Below are 26,711 nucleotides of genomic sequence, written 5' to 3' on the forward strand. Positions count from 1 at the left end.
TGGGATTAAGAGGTCCTATTACTGTGGAGCATCATTACACGGAAGATTACATCTTAATTGTCAACTCTAGCCCTACACTGGATAACTAGCATTCGGAGTCGTTGGGCCATCTTCCCACTAGGCCTACACTGGATAACTAGCATTCCGAGTCGTTGAGCCATCTTTCCAATAGCCACTTCGTGATGTCCCTCTCCCTCCATGCTTTCCACGTTGATCTCGGGGTGTGCCATTTGCTTGTCTTCTGTTAGTAAAGGGAAGGAGACTTTCATTTCTCCTCCTCATTCCAGAGGCTAGTAGCCCCTAAGTGTTTGCCAATAAGAGCGACTGAGAGAGAGAGAGGGGAGAGAGAGAGAGAGAGAGAGAGAGAGAGAGAGAAAGATGCTGCTAAATGCAGCCTCTTCAAACACAATCCTCCATGTTCTTTTAAGGAATTTCGGCTGTCCCTTTGTACTTACTTGATTTTCTTTTCTCCTTTCAAAGTGTTGACTTCATTGTTTGGCCAGGGTGAATATATCACTTCCTCTTTGGGGGTCTGGGTTTTGTCTCCTGCTGGGTCTGAAATGTCATGTAATTTGTTGGGTTTTGCTAGATTATGTTGGGGGTTTGTTTGTTTTTTGGTGTTCCCAAATTGGCACTGCTTAGAACTCTTGACACTTCTACCCCCTGATTAATGAATGTGATAGAAATTTGCAGCCCCTTGGCATTTACCACAAGATATGCATTTGTCTGTAACTGCTCTCTGGGTTCTGTTGCCTACAAAGGGAGTTCCCCTGCAAGGGTAAAAAACCAACAAAACCCCGCTGTTATCTTTTCTTCCTGCTGTGCGGTCAGGTTGCTCTGTTGCTTTGCTCATTATCTGAACTTTGTTGAAGAGTGGATCGCTATGTGTTTCATCCACAATATGGTGCAAGCCCCAGATCTTTTCCTTTTCAGACTTACCAGCCTTTCCATGACTCCTCGTACATGACTTTTTCCATTCCTGGAAGCAGTGTTTCTCTACTCCAGTAAGTACGTTTTAGTAGATACACTTGGAATTTATTAACTCATTCCACAAGCATTATTTACTTACCGACATGTGCCAGGCACACGGGATGCAGGGCGTGTGCTAGGAATCGTGAGACTGAGTTCCTGTTCTTGGACAGCAGTGTGTGGGCAGGGCAGGGTGGTGGAGGTGCAGGTGGTGATGGGGAGGGTGATAATGACCCACAGGCTCCTAAGTTCCAGTGCACAAAGAAGGATTTCTGAGGGTGCACTAATAATATTTATCATATCCACAGTGTGAGTTTATTTATGATAACAAAAATATTTTCCTGAGCTCTTGCTATGTGCCAAGCACTGTGCTAAGAAACCTCATCCAATCCTCACTCAGCCCTTTGTGCTGAGGTGTATTGTCATCCTTATTTTCCGAACGAGGGAGGAGAGACTGGAGAGGCTAAGTGATGGTTGCAGGGTTGTTAGTAATTTCAAGTTTAGGCAGAGAGGCTGTGCTGTCCAGAGAAAGAAGAGCTTGCCAGGGCCGCTTTTGGACAGGGTCCTGCCTGTTCCTGTGACAGCACTAGACATTAAGTCCTCTCCCCACCTTTCTGTGAAAAAGGATTTGTTTCTTGTGTTCCAGGAGGACATTGGGTGGGCTTGCTGTGTGTTGAAGCACGTCAATGCCTTTACTAGCAGGTTCCTCTTAATATGGTCCTACCTCAGGGTTGTCTTGGCGAACTCTCCATTGGACTTAGCAGAAAAACTTGGGCCATTCTGCCAATACTGTGTGGGGTACATGCTTGGAAAGGATTTTGGGGGTGATAGTGGTGGCTAAGGAGCTCTCCTTTTATCTATTTGTAAAGAAAGAAGGATCTTTCTGTTTTTTAATTTTTTAATTAAAAAAATTTTTGTAATGTTTATTTTTGAGAGAGAGAGACAGAGTGTGCATGAGCATGTGAGCAGGGGAGGGGCAGAGAGAGAGGGAGACAGAGAATCTAAAGCAGGCTCAAGGCTGTGAGTGCAGAGCCTGACCTGGGTTTCGAACTCAGGAACTATGGGATCATGACCTGAGCTGAAGTCGGATGCTCAACCGACTGAGCCACCCAGATGCCCCAGAAGGATCTTTCTAATATATTTAAGGCTGTTAACATTACTTTATAGACTCCACATGAGCATCATGTAGGTTGATGTGCTTATCAAGGTCATCAGCAATGTCCTTGTCACTGTATTCAATGGGCACATCCAGTCCTTATATTTGACTTTGAGCATAATTTGTTCCTGACTGCCATCTTTTGAATGAATCTATTCTCTTGATTTCCTGGTTCTCTTCCTAGCTCTCAGGGCAGTGCTTTGTCTTTCCATGTTGATGATCTCCAAAGATATATACTCTTGCCCCAGGGCACTCTCATTTTCAGAGATGTCACTTCGTCATCAGGGCTTCAATGAGCGGCTTCACGTGAATGGCTCCCAAGCATCTCTCCTCCAGATGAGATGTCTTCTGCGGCTGGAACCCAGCTAGTTTGTGGGACTCACAGTAACCTTGAACCCAAAAGGTCTAACGCTGGATTGGTCCTGTTTAGCCCAAACCCTCTCCTTGCATCCTCTCTTTGTGAAGGCTGCCACGAGCCATGCATCCATTTTGCCCAAGCCGAGGGACTTGGCACCACCCTTGATTCTTCCTTGTCCCGCTCCCACTAAGAGCTCTTCCTTCAACCAGTTCTGTTGATCTCAGTCTACGATTACTTGAATCTTCTACGTTTTCCCATGCTGTCACTACCACCTTAGCGTCCACCATCTTCATTTACTGGCTGTCTGCAGTCACCTCCCTGCTCTTTCCTGCAGGAATTCTTGCTCCCGCCAATCCATTCTCAGCCAGGCAGCTAGAGTGACTTTTCCCAGCTGCAGATCTGATGATGTGACTCCCCTACATAAACCTCTTCAATGGTTGCTGCTGCTCTGAGGATAAAATTTAAATGTTTTAACATGGCTTGTAAGACCCTATATGATCTGGCCCCAGCTTTCGCCACAGTCCCTCACTTCGTGCTCATAATTCTCCAACTGAATGTGCTATGTCTTGCCTATACGGTTTGTAGGACATGCTAATCCATCTGCTTGGACTATTCTCCCTTGTCCTTATATGCTTGTACCTAGTGCTATGGGCTGAATCGTGTTCCCCAAACCCCCAATTTATATGCTGAATTCCTGACCCCCAGGACCTCAGGGTGTGAGCTTATTTGGAGATCAGGTCTTTGCAGAGGTAGTCAAGTTAAAGTGAAGTCATTGGGGTAGAGCCCTGATCCAATATGACCAGTGTCCTTATACAAAGGGGAAATTTGGACACAGAGATGCATAGAGAGAAGATGATGTGAAGACACACAGGGGGAGGGTGGCCATCTATGAGCCAAGGAGAAAGGCCTGGTACAGATCCCTACCTTGCAGCCTCACAACGTCATAGCCTCACAATTCTCCTGACACCCTGAACTCAGACTTATGGCCTTCAGAACTGAGAGATAATAAATTTCCCTTGTTTGAGATACCCAGTCCCTGGTACTTTGTTATGGCAGCCCTAGCAGACTCATATACCTGGATAATTCCTGCTTATCTTTTGATCTAAAGCTTAGGTATCACTTGGCTGTGACCTCCTAGACTGGGCTGAATGACCCTCTTCTGTGCTTCCCTGAATCTCCTGCTCATTGGGACCTCATTCTTTCTATGAAAGCATGTGTCAGTCTGTATGAATTGTTTTTTGTCTGTGCTGCCTAATAGGCTAAGCTCTACAAGGGCAGGGACAGACATACTTTACACATCATTGTAGCTCCAGAGCCTTGCACCTAGTGAGGGTAGAGTCTTGTATTAGGTATGTGTTGCTGCATAACAAATGACCCCACAATGTGATAGCTTCCAACAATAAACATTTATTATGTTATTGTGTTTTGTGGGTCAGGAATTATGAAATAGTTTAGCTGGCTGGTTCTCTTGTGAGGTTGCAGTCTGGATGTTACCCAGTCATCAGAAGGCTTGACTGGGTAGAGGTTCTTCTTCCAAGACGGCTCCCTCCCGTGGCTGTTGACAGGAGGCTTTCGCTACTCACCGCATGTAAACTTCTCCAGATTCCTGTTTGGGTGCCCTCATGACATGGCAGCTGATTTCCCTTAGAGGAGGTGATTCAAGAGAAAGAGCAAGTAAACTGCTATGGCTTGTACATCCTAATCTCAGATGGGCCATTATTTCAGCTATGTTTGCCACCTTGTATTCATTAGAAGTGATTAAATACAGTCACACTTAATGGGAAGGGAATTAGGCTCTATTCTCTGAAGGGAAGAGTATCAAGGAATTTACGGATATATTTTAAAACCACCAGAGGACTTGTTGAATAAATGAAAACATTTTGAATAAATGCACCAATATAAGCCTTTCTCGTTTATTGATCCAACCAGCTATTTACTGGCCTCCTACTGCTGCAGGACTTACCCCGGGTAGAAGTCTGAAAATTCTACTGGGAGAGTGGAAAACATAACAACAGAGGTCACACTGGTGCTTCATCTCTCAAGCATGCATGTGACAAAGACCAAAGGGCCACTCTACCCCATGAGCCCTGTCATTGTGGCTTCAGGACTATCCCAATTCCTGGCCTTGCTTTACCCGCCTCCACTGTTTCTCTCCCACTACTCCTGAGATTTTCATAGTAGCTCTTTTTCATTTTTATTTTCTAATGTGTATTTTGGAACCATTTTCATGGTTATTTATCCCATATCTCCATAGATCATCAGCTCTCGGAAGACAAAGCTGAGGTATATGATCTTTAGTACAGACCCTTGTTCACCTTGGTCACTGAATAAGCATTAGAGGACAGCGTAGGTGTAATCTGTTGCGTGAGTGTGTGCACCTAATAGCTTTGGTTTATACGGCACAGGAAGTTGCTGCTGCTGTCATTGCTTGCAGAGTTGAGGAACCACATGACCCTTCTCCCACCCTCACTTGCATTTCTCAGGCCCCGTGTGAAGTGTCAGAACCCTGACTTCATGTTCTGATAGGTTGCCAACCTCTGACACAGTCTTTTCTTCCTTTTTTTCCTATTAAAATTTGTTTTGATGCAGGGGCACCTGGGTGGCTCAGTCAGTTGGACATTCAACTCTTGATTTCGGCTCAGGTCATGATATCATGGTTTGTGGGATGGAGCCCTGCATCTGGCTCTGCACAGACAGCGTGGAGCCTGCTTGGGATTCTCTCTCTCCCTCTCTCTTGCGCTCTCTCTCTGTCCCTCCCCAGCTCATGCTCTCTCTCTCTCTCAACAATAAATAAATAGGGGCACCTGGATGGCTCAGTCAGTTAAGCAGCCGACTTCAGCTCAGGTCATGATCTCATAGTTTGTGAGTTCAAGCCCCATGTCGGGCTCTGTGCTGACAGCTCAGAGCTTGGAGCCTGCTTCAGATTCTGTGTCTCCCTCTCTCTCTGCTCCTCCCCCACTTGTGCTCCTTCTCTCCCAAAAATAAATAAATATTTTAAGAAAAAAAACATAAACTAAAAACAATTTTTTTTCATGTTACTATTTTTAATCATCCAGATAATTTTATTTTTCTCTGTTTCTGCATGTAATGGCAAACTACCAGTAAAAAATTTTTGGCCAGTTAAAATACTCATAAAGAGGAAGTTTTGAAAAGTCTGTTAGAAGATATATTAATAACAAAAAATGGGAAGAACATTGGTGTAGCTAATACCTAACATTTATTGAATGCTTATTATTTTGCAGTTGCTAATTTTTAAAATGTCAGTGTTTGATCTCACTTACTTCTCAGAATAGCTCTAATATTATCCTCACATAACAGATGAGAAAAATAATGCGTTGAGAGGTAAAGTAACTTGCCAACTCCTGTACAGTTATTAAGTATGCATATGACTGAGGCAGGCACTTTGACACAAAGTCTGTGCTTGACACTTTTTTTTTTTTTTTATAATTTTTTTTTTTTTCAACGTTTTTTATTTTTATTTTTGGGACAGAGAGAGACAGAGCATGAACGGGGGAGGGGCAGAGAGAGAGGGAGACACAGAATCGGAAACAGGCTCCAGGCTCCGAGCCATCAGCCCAGAGCCTGACGCGGGGCTCGAACTCACGGACCGCGAGATCGTGACCTGGCTGAAGTCGGACGCTTAACCGACTGCACCACCCAGGCGCCCCTGTGCTTGACACTTTTATGGTGCCTTTTCTCCCTGAGTCTTTGTTTATGCAAAAATTTTTAATTCAAGCACAGCTGATACACCATGTTACATTAGTTTCAGGTGTACTACATGGTGATTCAACACTTCTATACCATGCTATGCTTACCCCAAATGTAGCTCCCATTTTTTACCATACAACATCACTGCATGCTCACCATGCTGGACCTTTTATTCCCATGACTTATTCAGTCATAACTGGAGGCCTGTATCTCCATCCCACCTCACCTGTTTTGCCCATCCCTCCCACCACTTCTACTTTTTAACACTCCTTTGCAAAGATCACCTCCTTTCCTTCCCCAGCAATTCCAAAGGCTCAGGGAAGACCAATTTGAGGTTTCCGGAAAATCAGAATAGAAGGGCTAGAAAATATCAGTAGAATGCTGTGTGGCCAAACATTTTTAAAAATTTTAACGTTTATTTATGTTTGAGACAGAGAGAGACAGAGCATGAACGGGGGAGGGTCAGAGAGAGAGGGAGACACAGGATCCGAAACAGGCTCCAGGCTCTGAGCAGTCAGCACAGAGCCCGACGCGGGGCTCGAACTCACATACCGTGAGATCGTGACCTGAGCCGAAGTCGGACACTTAACCGACTGAGCCACCCAGGTGCCCCCAAACATTTTTAAATTCTCCTCCATTTTACCCAATGACTTAGAGCTAGCTAGTGGTAAGTAACAAGTAGGACTTAAGGCTAGGCTGGTCTCCTGAGTGCTACCCTGTGCTCTGTCCCTCGCAGTCAACAGGGAGGCATTAGAGCTTACGTCCTGTGGGAAGACGGGGTGCAGAGGGTGGTGCTGCCACCTACTAGATGTTGTAAGCTTCAGTTGATCATCTAGAAAATGTGGATAATAATGGTACTTACTCTCAAGATCGTCATGAGGCCTAAATGAAACAATCCACAGAGTTTGATATATAGGTGCTCAGTATATATATTTTTTAAATGTGTTGAGTGTGTGTTCGATTTTTTAACATTTTTAAATGTTTATTATTTTTGAGAGTGAGAGAGAGAGAGAGCACATGAGCAGGAGACGGACAGAGAGAGAGGGAGACACAGAATCTGAAGCAGGCTCCAGGCTCTGAGCTGTCAGCACAGAGCCTGATGTGGTGCTCGAACTCATGGACCATGAGATCATGACCTGAGCCAAAGCTGGATGGTTAACCAACTGAGCCACCCAGGCACCCCAGGTCCTCAGTAGATATTAACAATTATTATACTGTCCTAGCCCATATTTTATTGGATATAGGGGAGGCTAATAAAAGAGATTCCCTATTAGCATGTCAGTTGAGGATCTGCATTTCCTCATTTTTGTATCTTAAATCGGCAACCCCAAAAGTTCATTTGTTTTATCATACGATATAGTGTTTTGTTTCCTGGAAATAGAAAGCTTGCTAGGAGCAGTTCTGACAGTTAAAGATTAAGGTGTGTGTGAGTGGTGTGTACCATTTACTTGATATTTTGCAGAAAGTTCCTTACTGTCTGCTTTTGGTAATGAGACTGTGTTGGTGGAGGGATTCCATGAAGATTGGAGACTTCTGGCCTAAGACCACTGAAAGCCCAGGGCAGAGATGGAGACAAAGAGAGGTGGATTCTTTTAGATTTTGCCTGACACTGGCAAAAACTTGGGACAGAGACTGGATATTTGTTGCATGAGTCATGGAGAGTGAAAGGTGAAAGAATGGGGCATATTCTCCTTAACTATTTGGATAACTATTTGGATAAAGAAGGAAGGGAGAAGAGAATTTTTTAATGTTTATTTATTTATTTCGGGGGGCAGGGGGAGGGGCAGAGAGGGAGGGAGAGAGAGCATCCCAAGCAGGCTCTGCACTTACAGTGTGGGGGTCAATCTCAAGAACCGTGAGATCATGACCTAAGCCAAAATCAAGAGTTGGATGCTCAACCCACTGAGCCACCTTGTCACCCTGAGAAGGGAATGTTTTTAGGTGGGTTTCAGCATCTGAGGAGGGATCCACAAAATAAGCCAACAATTTCCAAATTTTTTGAAGTTTCTTTGTCACATTGCATTGTTGGATTAATGACTTTGTCTCCGCCAGTATCTTTTTAAAATTGAGGCCGATTAAGAATAATTTTACTTGAGGAGAGAACTAGATTACAATTCCCTAAGATGCTGATTGAAATGCTGAGATTTATAATTTTTTAAATATTTATTTATTTATGCATTAAAGTTTTTTTAAATGTTTTATTTATTCTTGAGAGAGAGAGAGAGCATGAGTGAGGAAGGGGCAGAAAAAGAGGGAGACACAGAATCCGAAGCAGGCTCCAGGCTCCAAGCTGTCAGCAGAGAGCCCAACGTGGGGCTTGAACTCATGAGCTGTGAGATCATGACCTGAGCTGATGTCGGACACTCAACCGACTGAGCCATCCAGGAGCCCCAATGCTCATTTATTGAATGACGCGCAGGGATCCCTGGGCAACTTTCTCTGTGGGTGTTGTTTCCTGTGGGGCTGAGGTGGGCACCTCACTGAGTGGTTTGTGACCTTGCTGTCCTGAGGCCCTTTCTTGCCCTTCATTATCTTCCAAAGCTTTGGTGGCTTTTGCCTCCTGTCCTTTCTAATTCTTCCAAAGGGACAATTTCCCTTGGAAAATAAATTAGTTCTTTTATTTTGCAGGAACGGAGTCCAATTTTCTACCTAAGCCTAGTAGCTAAACACGTAGCTAAAATTTCCTTTGATTCTCTTATCTGCATGCAGATCACTGAAGACAGAAACTTCAGATAAGGTCCCAGGCAACAAATGGATTATTTGTGGCACAGACCAAGTAGAAGGAGGAACTCGGTGGCTTTATTGAACTCCAATTCCACCTTTAGTTTACCGAGGAAACTTAGGGAGGGAGGAAGATGGGTGGGGACAGTGCTTTGTTTTTCTGCTTTTAAACTGCTGAAAGGCTCTTTCTCTCTCACCTTCCCCTTTATCACTTGGCAATGACCTTTCTTTTGCAATCAAGGGTAGCCTTGCCACTCACAACACCTCCCAATGTATGCGGCACATCTCTCTCATCCAATAAGGGCAGTAGAGGCAAGGCTGATGGTCCTCAAAACCCCAATGTGCTTATTAAAGAGGAGTTCTTATTTTGAAAGTTCCTTTGAATAACTTTAGCTGTGCTAGCCTAGCTTTTGCCTTCACTTTGTAATTCTGGGTCTAGATTCCAGAAGTCAGATCTATTTGAATGAAGGCACCGTGGAGCATAATGGATTTTAAGAGAGGAACAGCATGATCTGGTGCCTAGAACTGGGGCTGGAGGACCTTGCACCTGGTGCTCCCTCAGTGTTTGAAGTGACTTGGATATGACGACCTCCCCAAACTCCAACGCATGGGCTCATGACCTGGAGGGTCCAGGTCTCAGCAGTTTGTATGTCGTGTGCTCATTGCACACCCTTAAGATGTTCATTTCTTGACCTTTCTGCCCTGCACTTGTTCATTTTCCTTTTACTTCCTGCCCTACATCGCCGCCGTGGCTCTCCATTTTTCAGACATAGGCAGCCAAGGAAGAAGAGAATGCAGAGCTGAGAGGCAGCAGGGGAAACTGCTCAGAAAACACTAGCCTAAGGGGCTCAGAATTCAGGGTCAGGGTTCTATTTCTTGTCCTTCACAGATGGGTGATACCAAGCACAAGAGGGCTGTTTGCTGTGTGCAGGGCATAGGAAGGGGATCTTTTCCACATGAATAGGTGCAGAAATGTGGACTCCTCAGAAAGAAAACCTTTGTGGAAACTCATCAATATGGAGCACAAAGGACAGATAAAGAGCAATGACATCTTGACACAGGTACGCATGAGTCATGCACATTTTACCAAAGAATGGAGTATTTTTACAAAGGCATTTACAAATGCTCCAGAATCTTTAAGGAAACATTTTGTTAACTTTTCAGTAATTTCTTTTTTGTAAGCGTTGTGTTTGTGTGTTTGTTCCTCCCCCCTCCCCCGGAAGAACTGATGTTTTTCAGGGTGTGTTCATTCACTAGGTATGAACAAAATATTTTATAAGAAAATTTCCTTCAGGGGTGCCTGGGTGGCTCAGTTGGTTAAGTGTCCAACTTCGGCTCAGGTCATGATCTTGCAGTTTGTGAGTTCGAGCCCCTTGTCAGGTTCTATGCTAACAGCTCAGAGCCTGGAGCTTGCTTAGGATTCTGTGTCTCCCCCCCTCTCTCTCTGCCCCTCCCCTGCTCTCTCTCTCAAAAATAAATTAACATAAAAAAATTTTCCTTCAGTGTTGATGTTGAAAGGTTCTGCCTTAGAACCATATAGACCAGAATTAGTGCCATCATTTATACTATGTGATATTTGATAGATTTCTTTCTTTCTTTCTTTTATTTGAGAGAGAGAAGAGATGTAGGGGCAGAGGAACAGAGAGGGAGAGAGAATCCCAACAAGCAGGCTCCACACTCAATGCAGAGCTGGACGTGGGTCTCGATCCCATGACCATGGGATCATGACCTGAGCCAAAATCAAGAGTCGTATGCTCAACCTACTGAGCCATCCAGGTACCGCTCAACATGTTTCTTGACATCTGGGAGACTTGGGTCCCTATTTTAATGGAATGTCTTATCTTTTATATTTAAGTTGGTTTGTATGGCACGTTCCCCAATTTGTGAAATGGAGCGAACAACGTCTTCTTCAAGATTGTCCTTGTGAATCAGTGGGTGAATGAAAGTACGGCGAATGGCACCAACAGATTCTTAGCTGATCTCAGTTCCCTTTCTCTTTGTGTTTATTATACCCAACTGCAGGTGTGCCCCAGTGTACACAATAAAGGGCTATACACACACTGATTTTTATTTAAGGGCTTTAGAATAACTCTCTAAGGAACTACCAGTGAATTAATTACATAGCAGAAAAAAAAAATCAAGTTCAAAACACCAACTTGTTTTGTTCATATTCATTTCATCGACTACATGGCAAGACTTGCAGAGAAACAAATGAAACCAATAGAGCCTCTGCCATCCAAAGCCCTTGGTCTGTTAGATGAACCATATGAGATTGCCATTTCTGTAGGACAAACATCATGGACTGTCAGCCATTTCATATGGTTCAACCTGGTGGTAGGAGACAGGAAGGAGATGTTTCTAGCCGGGATCAAGAAGGCTTAATAGAAGGATGGCTGCCCAACATGGCACATGGCAGAAGGTCCTTAAGTAGCCCCGCTCTGAGTATCAGGTGCCATGTAACAGGGGAAGCCCAGCACTATCAATGTGTTCACAGGCTTCCTCTGGAGCTGCTTGCTGCCACTGATTTCTTGCTCTACACTTTTCTTGCTTCCAGCTCTCAGGATTGCAGCCTAGCCCTTGGGACAGGATACTCAGCTGTGTGGGCATTGACCTTGGTCTTCTGTCCAGCTGGCTCAGGCTCCTCCTCCTTCTGGGTGTCTTGGGAAAACAAGATTCCTGGTTGGACTGGGCCCCAGAACTCTTTCCTCAAGGTCACCCGTTTGGGTATGTGGAGTACCATTTTAGGAGCAGAGGACACTATTGTGTTTGCCGAGGTGGAGCTGGGGGATTGCGAAATGGCCAGTGTCCAGCTGGGTGGCCGCGCAGGGTCCTGTCCTGGGATAGGCCCTGTGGGGGTCCCTCTCTGATCTCTTACTCAGAACAGAGTCCACTCTTAGGGCCCCTCCTGCCTGGTAAGGTGCCCTGCCCTTTGCATTGGGCCTCCTCCATGCTGACTACACTTCCCATTGTCTGTTGTCACATCTTCTTCCTCCTGAAAGGGACTCCCTCCCTTCTAGCCACCACAGCGAGTCTGCCTTTCCCAGAGCCCTGCAGGAAGAGTGCCAGCCTGCTGCCTTGAGTCTCATCAGCCCAGGCCACCTCCAAACAGGGTACTCCTAGAAGTGGAGATAGGGGAGAGGCAGACTGTCATCCCTTCATTCACCCATTGTCAGGTTACTGAGCTCTTCTCTGGGTTGGGTGCTAGGCTGGTTGCCATGGTGAGGAGCTCGCAGTCTGGTAGGGAAGATTGGTCGGTGAGCAAACGTCCGGTACAGGATGCTGAGTGCTAGGAGACAGAAAAACAGATGAGGGGATGTCCATCAGAGAGAAAAGTGAAGCTTCCAGAAGGGGAATCTGGAGGACAGAGAAGGGAATTCATTTGTTGTTTCTTGAAGCACAGATTCGTTGGGCTGCTACGTTGTGCCAGGCAGTATACCAGGCACGACGGGGGGCGGAGGGGTGGTGGTGCAGTGATAAGCAAAACCAGATTATGTCCTGCCTTTGTGGAGTTTAGTGTCTATTGGGGGAGACACATATCGATGAAATAAGCACAATGATAAATGAATACTTACAAACTGTGTGAAGAATGAGAGAGCATGCAGAAAGCTGGTTAACAGGGCACCTGACTGATCTGGGGGCGGGGTGGAGGAGGAGTGGGGCAAGGAGAGTATCATTTGAATTGCGAGTTGAACAATGGGCCTGAGTTAGCCAGGTGAAATTGGCAACTAGGACATTTCGGACAGGAGAATTATGCTGGTGAGGGTTGAGAGATGGAGGGAGAGCCGTCCATCCAGGGAGCTGAGCCAGAGCACAGCTGCAGAGAGGCAGGACGGCCAGGATAAGGATTTGTTTAGGCTTTATCCTAAGAATGATGGGAATCCAAGGTTGGGTTTTAAGCCAGGGGGCAGGGTGGGTGCAGGGCTGGTGACAGGATCAGGTTTGAATTTTGAAAAGGCCTCTCTGGCAGCAGAATAGAGGATTACAGAGAACAAGTGCGAGGCAGGAAATCAGTAGTTATTTATTTATACATAATGGGATCCTATTGTATGTGTTGTTCTGTAACTTGCCTTTTTTTTTTTTTTAAACTTATGTCACACTGATCTATCTCATTCAACTTAACAATGCAGCCAGCCCAATATTTTGTAGTATAGGTGGATAGGCTATATAATGATTCAGAGTTTATTTCTAAATTATTTCTAAGTTTTCATGTTCACAAAATACTGGCAGGAACATCCTTGAACATGGGTGTGGCAGGTGGAATTCTGAGATGGTCCCAAGATTCCCACTCCTGTTGCACTACCCTGTGTAATCCCCTCCCCTACAGTGTGGGCAAGAACCATGGAAAGGATGGGCTATAACTCCTGTGACTGAGTTAATGGACTTGGAATAATCTGGGCGGGACTGTTTTAACCGAGGATCCCTTCCAAGGGGATCTCTGAAGGGAGAGATTTGAAATGTGAGGGGGCTGAAGGATGGCCACATGGCAAGGTTACATGAACCCCCAGGACCTGGGAATGACCTCTAGTGGTTGAGAATGGGTCACCTCTGACAGCTAGTGAGAAAACAGGACCTCCCTCATACAGGCAAGGAAGTGAGTTCTGCTAATACCCTGAGGGAGCCTGGAAGCAGATCTTTCCTGAGTTGAACTTCCAGATGAAAACACACGGGGCGACATCTTGACTTCAGTCAAGTGAGACCTTAGGCTGAGAACCCAACGAAAACGTACCTGACTCCTGCCCTTCAAACTGTGAGATAACAATTTTGTGTTGATTTAACTTGTTTAGTTTGTGTTAACTTGTTATGCTCAATACAAAATCAATACCATGGGGCGCCTGGGTGGCTCATTCTGTTAAGCGTCTGACTTCAGCTGAGGTTATGATCTCACAGTTTGTGGGTTTGAGCCCTGCATCTGGCTTAGCGCTTAGCATGGAGATGCTGGGGATTCTCTGTCTCCCTCTCTCTCTGCCATTCTCCCCTTCACGCTTGCTCTCTTTCTCAAAAACAAACAAACAAACAAACAAACAAAAAAAAACCAAACAAAAAAAAACTTAAAAAAAAAAGGAAACCAATATCATGACTATTTTAATGTATTTTTCAGTATTTCCATAGGACAGAGATAGAGAAACATATTGCCTGGAATTTGAAGGTGTGCCCATTTAAATTTTTAACAATTATTTTCAAGTTGTTTCCAAAAAGTTCACACCAATTTCACATTCCCCCAGTGGAGAATAAAAGTATCTATTTTCCTATGTTCTCACTGATTATTATGTTTGTTTGTTTTTTTTTATGTTTTGTCAACCTGATGGGTAAAAATGGTACCCATTTCTGTTAGAAGGTGCATCTTTTGGATATCTATCAATCTGTCCATCTATCTATCTATATTTGGCTACTCATATCTCTTGCTTTCTACTCTATTAAGTTTGTGTGTTTCTTCTGTGAAAAACAAAGTATGACAAGGTCCTGGTATGTGCAAAGTGCTTGATAAATGTTAAGTGATCACGAGTGATTTATAGGAATTAAACATATAACTATTCTATTAATCCTGTATTACAACTGTTGCATGTTTTTTTTAATGTTTATGTATTTATTTTGAGAGAGAGACAGAGTATGGGTGGGGGAGGGGCAGAGAAAGGGGGAGAGTGAATCCCAAGCCGACTTTGTGCTGTCAGAGAAGAGCCCAATGTGGGGCTTGATCCCATGATCCATGAGATCATGACCTGAACCAAAATTAAGAGTTGGGCACTCAACTGACTGAGCTGCCCAGGCACTCTTCTATTGCGTATGTTTTATTTCAATCTGATTTTTATGAAAAAATGTTCCAGGTTTTAAATGTTGGCAACCAATTAACCAATTCATAGGTAGAGCCAATAATGTGGGTCAAACAAAACCCCTAATGTGCAGCCTCTGTTCTCTCCCAACCCTCTTTCCATTTTGTTATCCTTACACATTTCTTACTCGCTGATACTTATCCCTGTTAAATGAGTGGGGAGTCTTGGGTATTTTCCTATGACTGGAAAGAGTTTATACATAAGAATTATCTTTCTTTAAAGGACTGGAAAAAGTCACTTATAAACCAATCTGAATTTGATGCTCTTTTTTGAGGGCAGAGGGGAAAAATATATTTTTGGCTATTGTTATCAATTTTTAAAAAAAATTTTTAATGTTTATTCATTTTTGAGAGAGAAAGAGAAAGAGACAGAGCATGAGTAGTGGAGGGGCAGAGAGAGAGGGAGACACAGAATCCGAAGCAGGTTCCAGGCTCCAAGCTATCAGTACAGAGCCTGATGCCGAGCTTGAACTCATGAACCATGAGATCATGACCTGAACCAAAGCTGGATGCTTAACTGACTAAGCCACCCAGGTGCCCCTATTGTAACAATTTCTTATCTGGCCATTACCCTGGCCTGGTTTTCTACCTTTTTTGGAGTCAATTTTGACATTTATAATTTCCTAAAAATTATCCTTTTCATCTAGATTTGCATATGTATTGGTATAAACATTTAAATGAGTTTTTTAAACACATTTTGAACTTTTACTGAACGAATAGTTATGACTCTTGTCATTCTTAACATAACTTTTCATAAAATCCTATTTTATGTATTTGTGAAAAGGTTATTATATATGTGACACAAAATTTAGTACACACAGAGGATATGTAGTAAAAAAAAAATACATGTACAGGAACACCCTTGTGCCCAGCTGTCAAGTTCCCTTCCCAGAAACAACTGTAATTTGTTTCTTGTGCAACCTCTACCACAATTGATTTTAGAATATTTTCATCATCTCCAAAAGAAGCCCTTGCATTCTTTTGCTATCACTCCCCATTTTCCCCCAGCCCCCTCCAGCTCTAGGCAACCACCAATCTCCTTTCTGTTTCCTGATTTGCCCATTCTGCACATTTCATATAAAAGGTATTGTAATTATGTGGTCTTTTGTGGCTGGCCTCTTTTACCTTAGCTTAATGTTTTCAAGGTTCATTCATCCATGTTCTAGCACATTTCAGTACTTCATTTTTTTTTTTTAATTGCCAAATAACATTCCACTGTGTTTACCCATTTGTCAATTGATGGATATTTGGTTCTTTCCACTTTTTGGCTATTATGAATCATGCTGCTGTGAACATTCTTGTACAGCTTTTTGTATGAATATGTTTTCATTTCCCTGGGAGTGGAATGGCTGGGTCATGTAGGAGCTCCATGCCTCACATTTTGAGGATCCACAAAACTGTTTTCCACAGTGGCTGAACCATTGTAAATTCCTAGCCCCTCATGTGCAAGGGGGCCCATTTCTTTACCTCTTCCCCAACACTTGTAATTTCCCATTTAAGAAAAAATTATGGCAGTCCTACTGGGAATGAAGTGGGATGTTATTGTGACTTTGATTTACATTTCCCTAATGAATATGATGTTTAGCATTGACCATTTGTCTATCTTCTTTGGAGAAATGTATGTTCAGATACTGGGCCCATTTTTCCATTGGGCTATTTTTCTTTTCATTGTGGCATTCCATTGTTTTCTTAGGAACTGTTTCTCTCCAATTTCTTACCAGTTAAGTTTCACCGTGACGCTATCCCCAATTAGGTAGAACAGCACTGTCCAATCGAAATACAATGCTATATAATGCATATGTGATTTAAAATTTTCTCTTAGCCACATTAAAAACATCAAGAAGAAACAAATGAAATTTATTTTAATAGTAGGTTTTATTTAACAATATATATTATTTAACCCCAAATATCCAGAATAGTACCATTTCTTATGTGTACTCTATACAAAAATTATTTATTCTTTTTTTATTTGTATGAAGACTTTTAAGGGTATATTTTACATTTACATCACATCTCAATTTAGAATAGTAATAAGCTGGGGCTCCTGGGTGGCTCAGTCAGTTAAACATCCAACTCTTGATTTTGGCTCAGGTCATGATTTTGAGGTTCATGAGTTCGAGCCCCGCATCAGTCTCTGCTCTGACAGTGTGGAGCCTGCTTGGGATTCTCCCTCCCTCTCTCTCTGTGCCTCCCCTACGTGTGCTTTCCCTCTCTCTCTCAATAAGTAAATAAATAAACAAACACACAAACAAACATTAAAAAATAGAATAGTAATAAGCGAAGTGCTCAATAGCTTCAGGTAGCTATTGTCCACCATGTTGGACAGTATGTACTCAGATTGTACCATAAGGTTTACAACAGTAAAAACCATTGTTTTGCTTGCTGCTGTTTCTTGTGTTCCGCAGTTGCATCTCTGCTGGTCGTATTTGGGGATGGGAAGTTGATGGAAATGCAAATCTAGTGGTCTCTTTTTACTCTGAGCAGCATAAAGCCAGTTTAGAGATGGTGCCTGGGACTTGAGGGAGCACATAAGATAATAAAGAACTATTGGAGGCAGGAAGGGAGAAACCTTGCACTGGCATAGGTGAATGATTGCTGTAATGAGGAAGGCAGTGATGGAAGAGGAAAGAAGGGGATATATTCCAAAGACACTGAGGAAATAACACAGAAGGGGCTTACTTGGTCAATAGAACTAGGGAGAGGGAAGAGCTGAGAATGACTGAGGACACTAGTTAGGGTGAACAGGGGCTGTGCCACCTAGGAGAATTTCAGAAGAAGACAGGGTTTGGGGAAGATGGTGACCAGTTGGATCCACTGAATCTGGCATGCCAGTGTGACATCAAATGGAGCAGCAGGCTGGACACGGGGCGGAGGGACAGAACCACCCAGGAGGGTTTGGGACTTCTTCACAGAGACGTGATAGGGGCTGCTAGGGAGGGGATGGCCAGTGCTTTGGGAAAATGCAGGGATGCGAGAAAGAAGAAACAGGACAACAATCTGAAAAGGAGCAGCCAAGGAAGAAGCAGGAAAATCAGGGTAGTCTAGAGTTTGAAGAAGAAAGTGGAGGGGTCTGTGTGAAATGCCACCATAGGAAGTAGATAGCAGCAATAATAACAATACTAATGGCATTGGTCACACATTGTTGCTCCTCTGTTGTACCCGTGAAATCTGGAGAATGAGAAAACTCTTGTTTCATGTGTAAGAATGTGATGATTACTAGTACATTTTAGTAACTTGGAAAGACAGTGTGCATTTTGGGTCTTTAAAAAAATTTTTTTTAATATTTATTTTTGAGAGAGAGAGAGCTTGAGCAGGGGAGGGGAAGAGGGAGAGAGGGACAAAGAATTGGATGCAGGCTCTGGGCTGTCAGCAGAGAGCCTGACGCGGGGCTCGAACTCACAAACCATGAGATCATGACCTGAGCTGAGGTCGGATGCTTAACCGACTGAGCCACCTACGTGCTCCCATTTTGGGTCTTAGAAGATAGAATTAATTCCACAGGCTGAGTCCTTGCTCTCTGGGGGAATCCAGGACTTGAACACCACTTACCAATCCAAAAGCCCGTGAGTGATCATAGTAAGTCTGGATTACGTCAGTCCTGCTGGACGGCCTCCAGGGGCATGTGAGAGCCATGGCAGTCCGGGCTGGCCTGCATCTCGAGCCTCACTTCCCTCCATGCTGCCTGGGGCTCTGAGCCTGGCCACACAGGAGGCCACCTCTCCAAGGCCCTTTGGCGTGTGCTGTTTCTTTCAAGGCTTCTCTCCTCTCTCGCCTGATCAAGAAGCCGGGATGCTTATATCATTTTCTGGCTTAAAACCTTTTAATGATTTCCCGTGACACATACAATAAAATGCAAACTCAGAACCATAATCTAGAAATCCATGTGTCATCTGGTCCTTGCTTATCTCTCCCACCTCAGTTCTTTCACGCCATACCTCACCCACTAAATTCTAGCCACACTGGTCTTGCTCCCTTACTCCAATAGCATACCAGGCCATTTCCTCTGCTTGAAAAGCCCTCCCCCCACATCTTATCGTTATGGTCTCAGCTTAAACATTGCTTCCTCAGGCTTCCCTGGTCACGTGGTCACTCTGTCACAGTCCTCTGCCCATTAGTGGTTCCTCCTCCTGGAATGTGAGTTTCTAGTGAGAGGACTTTGCACGTTGGTCCACTGCTCTAAGCCACTGGTCAGAGCAGTGGGGGCCCATGATAAGTGCTCAATATCAGTTGAATGGAGGGAAACACTACAGTCACCTCCTCCAGGCAGACTTCCCTGACTCCTGCTCTACCCAGCCTGGTTTAGGTTCCACTCTGATGTGCTCACATGGAGTCTTAGCTTCTCTTGGGTTCAGTACCTTCTATGTTGGGTTGTAACTGCCTTCCTGCCTGACCACCTTACCTCTCTTTTAAAAAAAAATTTATTTTTAACGTTTATTTATTTTTGAGACAGAGAGAAACAGAGCATGAACGGGGGAGGTTCAGAGAGAGAGGGAGACACAGAATCTGAAACAGGCTCCAGGCTCTGAGCAGTCAGCACAGAGCCCGACACGGGGCTCGAACTCACGGACCGCGAGATCATGACCTGAGCTGAAGTCGGACGCTTAACCGACGGAGCCACCCAGGTGCCCCTGACCACCTTACCTCTCATCGTGGCATTCCCAGTTTGCGGAAGAGCTCCTTGCCCAGAACAGACCTGCAACCAGTGTTTGTTGGATGTTGAGTGAAGGAGGCAGGGGGGAGTGAGAGTGACTCTGAGAGGAGTCCCTTCTCCCTGTGACTCTGGGGAAAACATGCAGTTCTCGCTGAAGCAGGAGGCAGCCATACTTCCAAAGTGAAGGCCCCGCCTGCCCCCTGCCCCCCTGGGGAATGTCATTTCCAAGTGTATCCATTCCAGACAAATACCAGTGAATCTTCCTGGGAGAACCAGGTAGCTGGAGTGTCCCTGGTGGTATAGGCCAGGAGATACGGATTGCCCTGGAGGCTTGTCCTGTAGGGGAGAGGCTAATAACATCCAGACACTGGCCTACTTGATGTTTATCCATCTGCTTTTTGGTGAAACTGTGTGGTGCAAAATGTAACAATACGGTTGCTTAACCATCACTGACTGCAACCTACTGGAAACAAAAGCAGTTTTCACTCAACCTGATTTTGGTGAAGTAATCATGAAAACTTGAAAAAACTTCGATTCAGGGGCACCTGGGTGGCTCAGTCGGTTGAGTGTTCGACTTTGGCTCAGGTCATGATCTTATAGTTTGTGGTTTCGAGCTCGCTGCTGCTGTCAGCCTGTCAGTGCAGAGTCCTCTTCAGATCCTCTGTTCCCTGCCCCGGCCCCCCCTCCCCATCCTCCCCCACTTGTGCTCTCCCCCGCCCCAAATACATAAAAATAAAAAATAAAAAAAATTCAATTTAAGTGTTAAACATTGTTTAAGAATAAATATCACTAAGATTTAGTTTTCTAGATTGCTGTTCTTAAAAATAATAATAATAATAATAATTTAAAAAGCACCCTGGGTGGCTCAGTAGGTTAAGCGTCGACTCTTGATTTTGGCTCAGGTTGTGAGCTCATGGTTTGTGATTTTGAGTCCCACGTCTGGCTCTGTGCTGACAGCGAGGAGCCTGCTTGGGTTCTTTCTCCCTCTCCCTCTGCCCCGCCCCCTCTTGCTCTCTCGCTGTCTCTGTCTCTCAAAATAAATAAAAATAAACTTAAAAAAATTAAAAAATTTAAAAAAGTACCCTTAGTTGCTAACCCCATTGTGTTTTTATAAGTGTGTTGAGATCGAGATGGTAAAATTCATTAAATAACGTGGGGTGGGAGATAGTTGGTTTTTATCCCTAAGGGGGAATCATTAAGCAGGGCCTATGGAAACAGGAAATTAAGAAAAGTAAGTCTGATTAAATAAATGTCCTTTTGCTTCCCTCATTGCCCAGTCCTCACAGGCCCCTTTCTGAACTTCTCTCTCCCTTGTCCTGCCTCACCCCTCCTCCACCAGTGCTTACCTCCAAGGCCTCACAAAAAATTGGATTCCAAGTACACTTCCTTGTTCAAAATTAGTGCCACAGGCATTGCCTTGGGAAGCTGGGATTCAGGTTGCGGATCTCACTGTGACAAAAGCAAGGGGAAAAAAAACAAATCTGTGGTGCACTGGGGACTTGAGAGACAACAATAATGAAATAAGATAGGGCTATTATTGATCTAGTATTGTGTACGCGCGAACAACTGCCCGGAGACAAACACCCTCGAGCTGAGAAGGCCCTCCGCCATGGCACTTGGTGGAAGTGCCCGGAAGGGACAGGGTGTCCCAGAACTTGAGGAGACCAGCTTCGGATCCCCTGAAGACCCGTCCTCGGTTGACCCCTCAGTGCGTTTCCGAAAGTGTAGGCAGCAGAAGTACCTTTATTAAGATTATTATTTTTACATTGCAAAGCACTTCCAACATCCTTCCCTCCCCTCCTTTGTGTTTACTTCCTTGTTTTTGAGAAACTGGTATTAGTGGTTTTTGGACAGATGGGTTGAGACAAAGCTTCTCAGAGGACTTAATTCCCACCCTTGGCAGAGGCTGCTTTTTCCTGGACAGGTGTCTTCAACTTTATCTTTGCTTCTGACTGTTGTCCTAGGTCTTGGCCGAGATGGATGTCCTCCCTGCCTTTTGCCAGTAAATTAGCCAGGCTCCTCAGATGGGTCATCTGGTTGACCTCTAGGGATACCTGTGGAAGATTCTTCCAGAGCACAGCCTGCATCATGCCACTCAAGATCCTAATTTAATCTACATTTCATAATTGCTCTTGTGTCAAAAAGGAGATCCAGTGTTTCCAAATGTTTTCATGCAGCTTCTGATACAGCTAAGGTCTCCATTTCTTTTCTTCCTGAGATACAAGCTGTGCCATTTTAAAAAAAAATTTTTTTTTAACGTTTATTTATCTTTGAGACAGAGAGAGACAGAGCATGAACAGGGGAGGGGCAGAGAGAGAGGGAGACACAGAATCTGAAACGGGCTCCAGGCTCTGAGCTGTCAGCACAGAGCCCGACACGGGGCTCGAACTCACGGATTGTGAGATCATGACCTGAGCTGACGTCGGACACTTAACTGACTGAGCCACCCAGGCGCCCCCCTTTTTAAAAAAAAATTTTTTTTTTAACGTTTATTTATTTTTGAGACAGAGAGAGACAGAGCATGAACAGGGGAGGGGCAGAGAGAGAGGGAGAAACAGAATCTGAAAGCTGTGCCATTTTTGTAAGGCTCTCCATGAAGGTGGCCTGGGACTTCCTATTTCTGTTTCTTGTATGTAGCTTTCCCCCATCTTTCCTCTTCCTGTGGCTCAGCTGTTACCAGGATATCTTGGACAGATTTCACCACTCTGAGCATTGCTAGCTACTTCTCCCAGTAGCCTTCAATTTGCCTTTCCCGAGTGGGTCACCAGTGGAATGCTTGGGTTGGCTTCAGAGCCTCTCCTGTTCTGACCACAACCGTGCTGAGAGTCTGTAAGTTAGGCAGGTAAGATGGGGCCGGCTGTTTCCCTGAACCTGAAATCCTCTGTGGGTTCCCTAAAAAGTGCTGTAGGGGTGATGAAGACAGTGGGTTTCCGTTAGGGAGCACGGATCTTGGTCAGGGATAGAAGAAGTGAACCCAAGGAAAGGGTTGAAGGAAGAAGGCTATTTAAGGAGGTACAAGTGACTTATGTTCTCGTTTAGACACCCCTTTCCTTCATGGACTCACTATAGTAAATAAAATCAGAGAGAGAAGAGGGAAAAGGAACAGGAAGGAAAAATTTACTGTGATTTTCCCCATCCAGTGTGTTCATCTCATGCATCCCTCCAAACCCGCCTCCGGGCCCCACCTCCCCATTTCTGTAACTGTATCACCTTCCCCATGCTGTGTGTCAGCTGGGACCCTGACGCCTTCGCTGCCCCAGAGCCCACCGGAGCAGCTCCCGGAGATTGTCTCTCACCACCTGTCTTCTTTCCTCATTTCCCTGCTTTACCACTCGATTGGCCCCCTTCCCCAGCTTCCAGGGGCTGGCTTGCTGGTCTGCCCCATCCTGGACTCTTTAAATCTGTCGGAACATCCCATATACCGTACCCCTGGTCACATGTTTGGGCTCCATCTCTCCGTTTGGTTCTGAACCCTTGGCACCTTCCTCCAGCTTTGTCTACATGCCTCCCTAGACGTGGTGCTTGCTCCTGTTCACTACCTTTATTTCAGGTTCTGGTCACCAGCATGGTGTCTGGTCTGACCAGAGCCCTTTTTTCCTGGCACAGCATTTTGTAGAGATAGGCAGTTCCTTTGCTTTTATGTCACTTCTCCAAGTGAGAGGAGCCAGATCGAAAGAACAGGTGCGGAATGGGGCACTGCAGGGGCCAACCCCCCTCTCACATTTCTGCTAAAATCCTACAGGGAGACTACCGGAGACTGAGGATCCGAGCCCTATTTGTTACACAAAACATGCTGGATGGTAAGCAGTGAATAGGACATGTGTACACGTTTAGAAAAAACGCTATATACCAAACTGATAAAAGGACTTATTCTATGCTTTTTTTCTATAGTATTTTATAACAACAATGTACTAATAGAATGTGTTTTGTATCCATCATTTTTTTTTTTTTTAATGGAAAAACACAACCCAGCCTACAAGTGCTGAATGGAGCAACCTTTATTAGCATCTTGGACAGCCCTAAGCTGGTTCTTGGTGACTATCAACACCATCATGGGGTTTACACTGAGGACCATACACTGGGCTGTCAGTGAGGGGTTAGCTGAAAACTGTCTGGTGTGCTTCCTTAGGCTGCGTGAGGCTGAGGATAAGAAGACCTCTGGGAAAGATTTTAATATATCACGTGAGCTTGGCCTCCTGGGGAACGTGAGGGGATAAAACAGATGTTGACTCCATTAACTTGTCGGTGAAGCAAACCAAACATCACCACAATGGGAATTGGATTAATGTTAGTGTTTTATTTTTATTGTTTAGGTTAATTTGGTGCGAACTTACTTTGTTCATGTGGACTTTACATATCAGATACTGGATACACATCGCAATAGCAGGACCCTGTAAATACTGTCTTCTGGATTTTCACCACAGCATGATGGATTCCCAGTTTCATAAACTGTATAACTCGTGTGTATAAACTTCCCTAATTACTAATACCTGGCTCTGTTTTAATTCTGCTTCCATATCTTCTTGACTTCTCTGCAGATATAACAGTAAGTTTCATGTCTCATTGCTCAATTAGTTGCTGTTGTTAGCTTAATAAGTGAAAGGCTTTCTGGTGTCATTGACCTGATTTTTAGGATTGCAAAAGGCTGTATACATCATTTGTATTTATTGCCAAATAAACCTTTGTAAGTGTATGCTTTCCTTGGGCCCATAATTCTCTTTTCAAACCTCATTGTTCTTCCCCAGACATAGTGGAACCACATCACAATGTTGGAAGTGGAGATAAAAATAACACTCTCCTTAAGAATCAATCTTGTTGTCATGGGGCCAATATGGTTACTATGTTTATAGAAAACACTTTTGAACCTGTGGAATGTTCAGGTGCTTGTGCTAGTGAGCTGTGTTACAATGGCATTCTCTGTGTCTTCAAATGCTACCTTTACTGACAGAGCTACCTCAACTCCATCAGGAAACCCATCAGACAGCCGGAGAGATTGAACCCTGTTGATGCAAAATGACTTCCTCAGTTGGTGATACATGTGGGCATTTTCCATTCTTGCTAAAAGGAAAAAAAAAAAAAAGACTCTTTCCTTATATGGTTGAGAAAACCTAGCAAAATGTTTCATTAACATCCAGAACTGAGTCATGTCCTCAAGTCATTTATAGAAGACCTATACTTTGGCATGAAGCACAATACACAGTGACAAGCTAGCCAGAGAGAAAAATCATATGTTGCCTGAGTTGGTCTTTACAACTTTTCTAACTTCAGTTTTCTGGATCTTCGGACTCTCAACACTGGTATTGACTATCCCTGGGTGCCCAGAGCTCCTCAAGAGATGATTTTCTCCTTGTAGAGCATCTATGCTTAAAATTCCTCATGATACTGCCCCTTGCCCTCCCCACTGCCATCTCCTGTACAGCGTCTATTCCTTAAGAATCCCACTCTGAGCTTATTGTCCTGTGGAAAACCAGTCTTTCAAGATAAGGGTTGTAGGTCAATAATGACTTTCCCTCAGAGCTATTTTAATTTTACTAGGAGATTCCTGGTAAAAGTACCAGTGCCTTCATCTGAGTAAATAAATCTCTGGTGTTGGGAATTTGAGGTATGTGGAATGACAAGTTGGGTAGATATTTTTGCCTGGGAGAGAGAGGGGTACCACTCCTCCCCGAACCGAGGAACCGAAGAGGTTTTAGAAACCATCTAGTTAAGTCACTGTGTGTCCATTTCCTCCTCTATGAAAATAAACATCAATGATGACTTTATAATGTTTCCTGCTCTACTATTTTCTGATTCTATGAAATAAGTGATTTCCTGGCACCAGCGAGATAGAGGTCACCTACTTAATTTTCCTGGACATATACGGCTCACCAATTCTTAAAACTTGCATTGAATTATTTGTACACCCATGTTCACAGCAATATAGTTCATAGTAGCCAAGAAGTATCCACCGACAGATAAATGCATAAACGAAATGTGGTCCATACACAACAGAATAGGATTCAGCCTTAGAAAGGAAGGAAATTCTAACACCTGCTACAACAATGGATGACCCTTGAGGACGTTACGCTGAGTGAAATAAGCCAGTCACAAAGGACAAATACTGGTTCCATTTAAATGAGGTCCCTAGAGTAGTCAAATCTGGAGAAACAGATAGTAGAATGGTGGTTTCCAGGGGCTGGGGTGGGAGCAACGGGGAGTTATCTAATGGGTACAGGGTTTCAGTTTGGAAAGATGAAAAATGCTGGAAGTTGATGGTGATGGTTGCACAATAATAGGTACTTAATGCCACTGAGCTGTACACTTAAAAATGATTAAAATGATAAATTTAATGTTATGTGTATTGTGCCACAATAAAAATTTGCATTGAACTCTGAATACCCAATGCTTGGTAACTGATCAATACTTGAACACAAGCGCATGGTACCTAATTTGTTGTCATTTTATTTTAACCCTATTGGTTTGTAGCTGCTAACGGTAGTTGAATCATGATACCACAGCTCTTCAGTTCATTTGTAAACAACAGCTTCCCTAGCCATGGTTGATTTAAGAAAGACATGGGTATAAACAGTCATGACTCTAACACATCTTTGTTCTGCAGATCATTGAACAGTAAGGTGTAGCACATTTTGCCAAGTATTATCACTCATCTAAATGTAACAAATGTGACAAAATACAGGATATTCACAGGTAATGTGACACTATCCTCAATTTCTATTTCTTGTGATTATGAAAAAAATTAAAAAAAAATTTAAATGTGTTTTATTTATTTTTGAGACAGAGAGAGAGAGAGAGAGACAGAGTGTAAGCAGGGAAGGGACAGAGAGAGAGAGAGAGAGAGAGAGAGAGGGAGAATCGGAAGCAGGCTCCAAGCTCTGAGCTGTCAGCACAGAGCCTGACATGGGGCTTGAACCCATGAAGCATGAGATCATGACCTGAGCCGAAGTTGGACACTTAACCGACTGAGCCACCTAGGAGCCTTGAAAAAAATTTTTTTATATCTTACAAGTTATATCTTGTAACTGCAAAGCACTAGCTTAGATTTGGAATTTCTTTTCAACTCCTTACCCTCCTCCTCCTCCTTCTCTTCCTGCTTCTTCTTTTCTCTCTGGTTAAAACTTTGTATGAAACATAAAGCAACTTATTAAAGGAAATAATTTGGCTTATTTCTACCTCAATAAGAGCTCTCCATGCATCTGAGTTTTGAGTCTTGAGATCTCTTCTTCTCCAACCTTGGAGCATTCATCAATTTATACTGAGGCTGAATGTTGAACATGGTGTTAAGTCATAGAAAGCTAAAGCTGAAAGGGACACCATCTAATCA

The 26,711-nt window shown here is 44.0% G+C and overlaps 1 long non-coding RNA gene across 1 annotated transcript; it reads left to right on the forward strand.

Moving 5' to 3' along the window:
• The first annotated feature begins 841 nt into the window (after positions 1–841).
• On the forward strand, positions 842–24,083 carry LOC109249431 (uncharacterized). Its single transcript, XR_002072557.2, has 2 exons — positions 842–1,004; positions 23,704–24,083. It is a non-coding gene; the product is annotated as an uncharacterized LOC109249431 (long non-coding RNA).
• The last annotated feature ends 2,628 nt before the right edge of the window (positions 24,084–26,711 follow it).

The sequence above is a fragment of the Panthera pardus genome, unplaced genomic scaffold, assembly GCF_024362965.1.
Source record: "Panthera pardus isolate Hobbes unplaced genomic scaffold, ASM2436296v1 HiC_scaffold_17, whole genome shotgun sequence".
Lineage (NCBI taxonomy): Eukaryota > Metazoa > Chordata > Mammalia > Carnivora > Felidae > Panthera > Panthera pardus.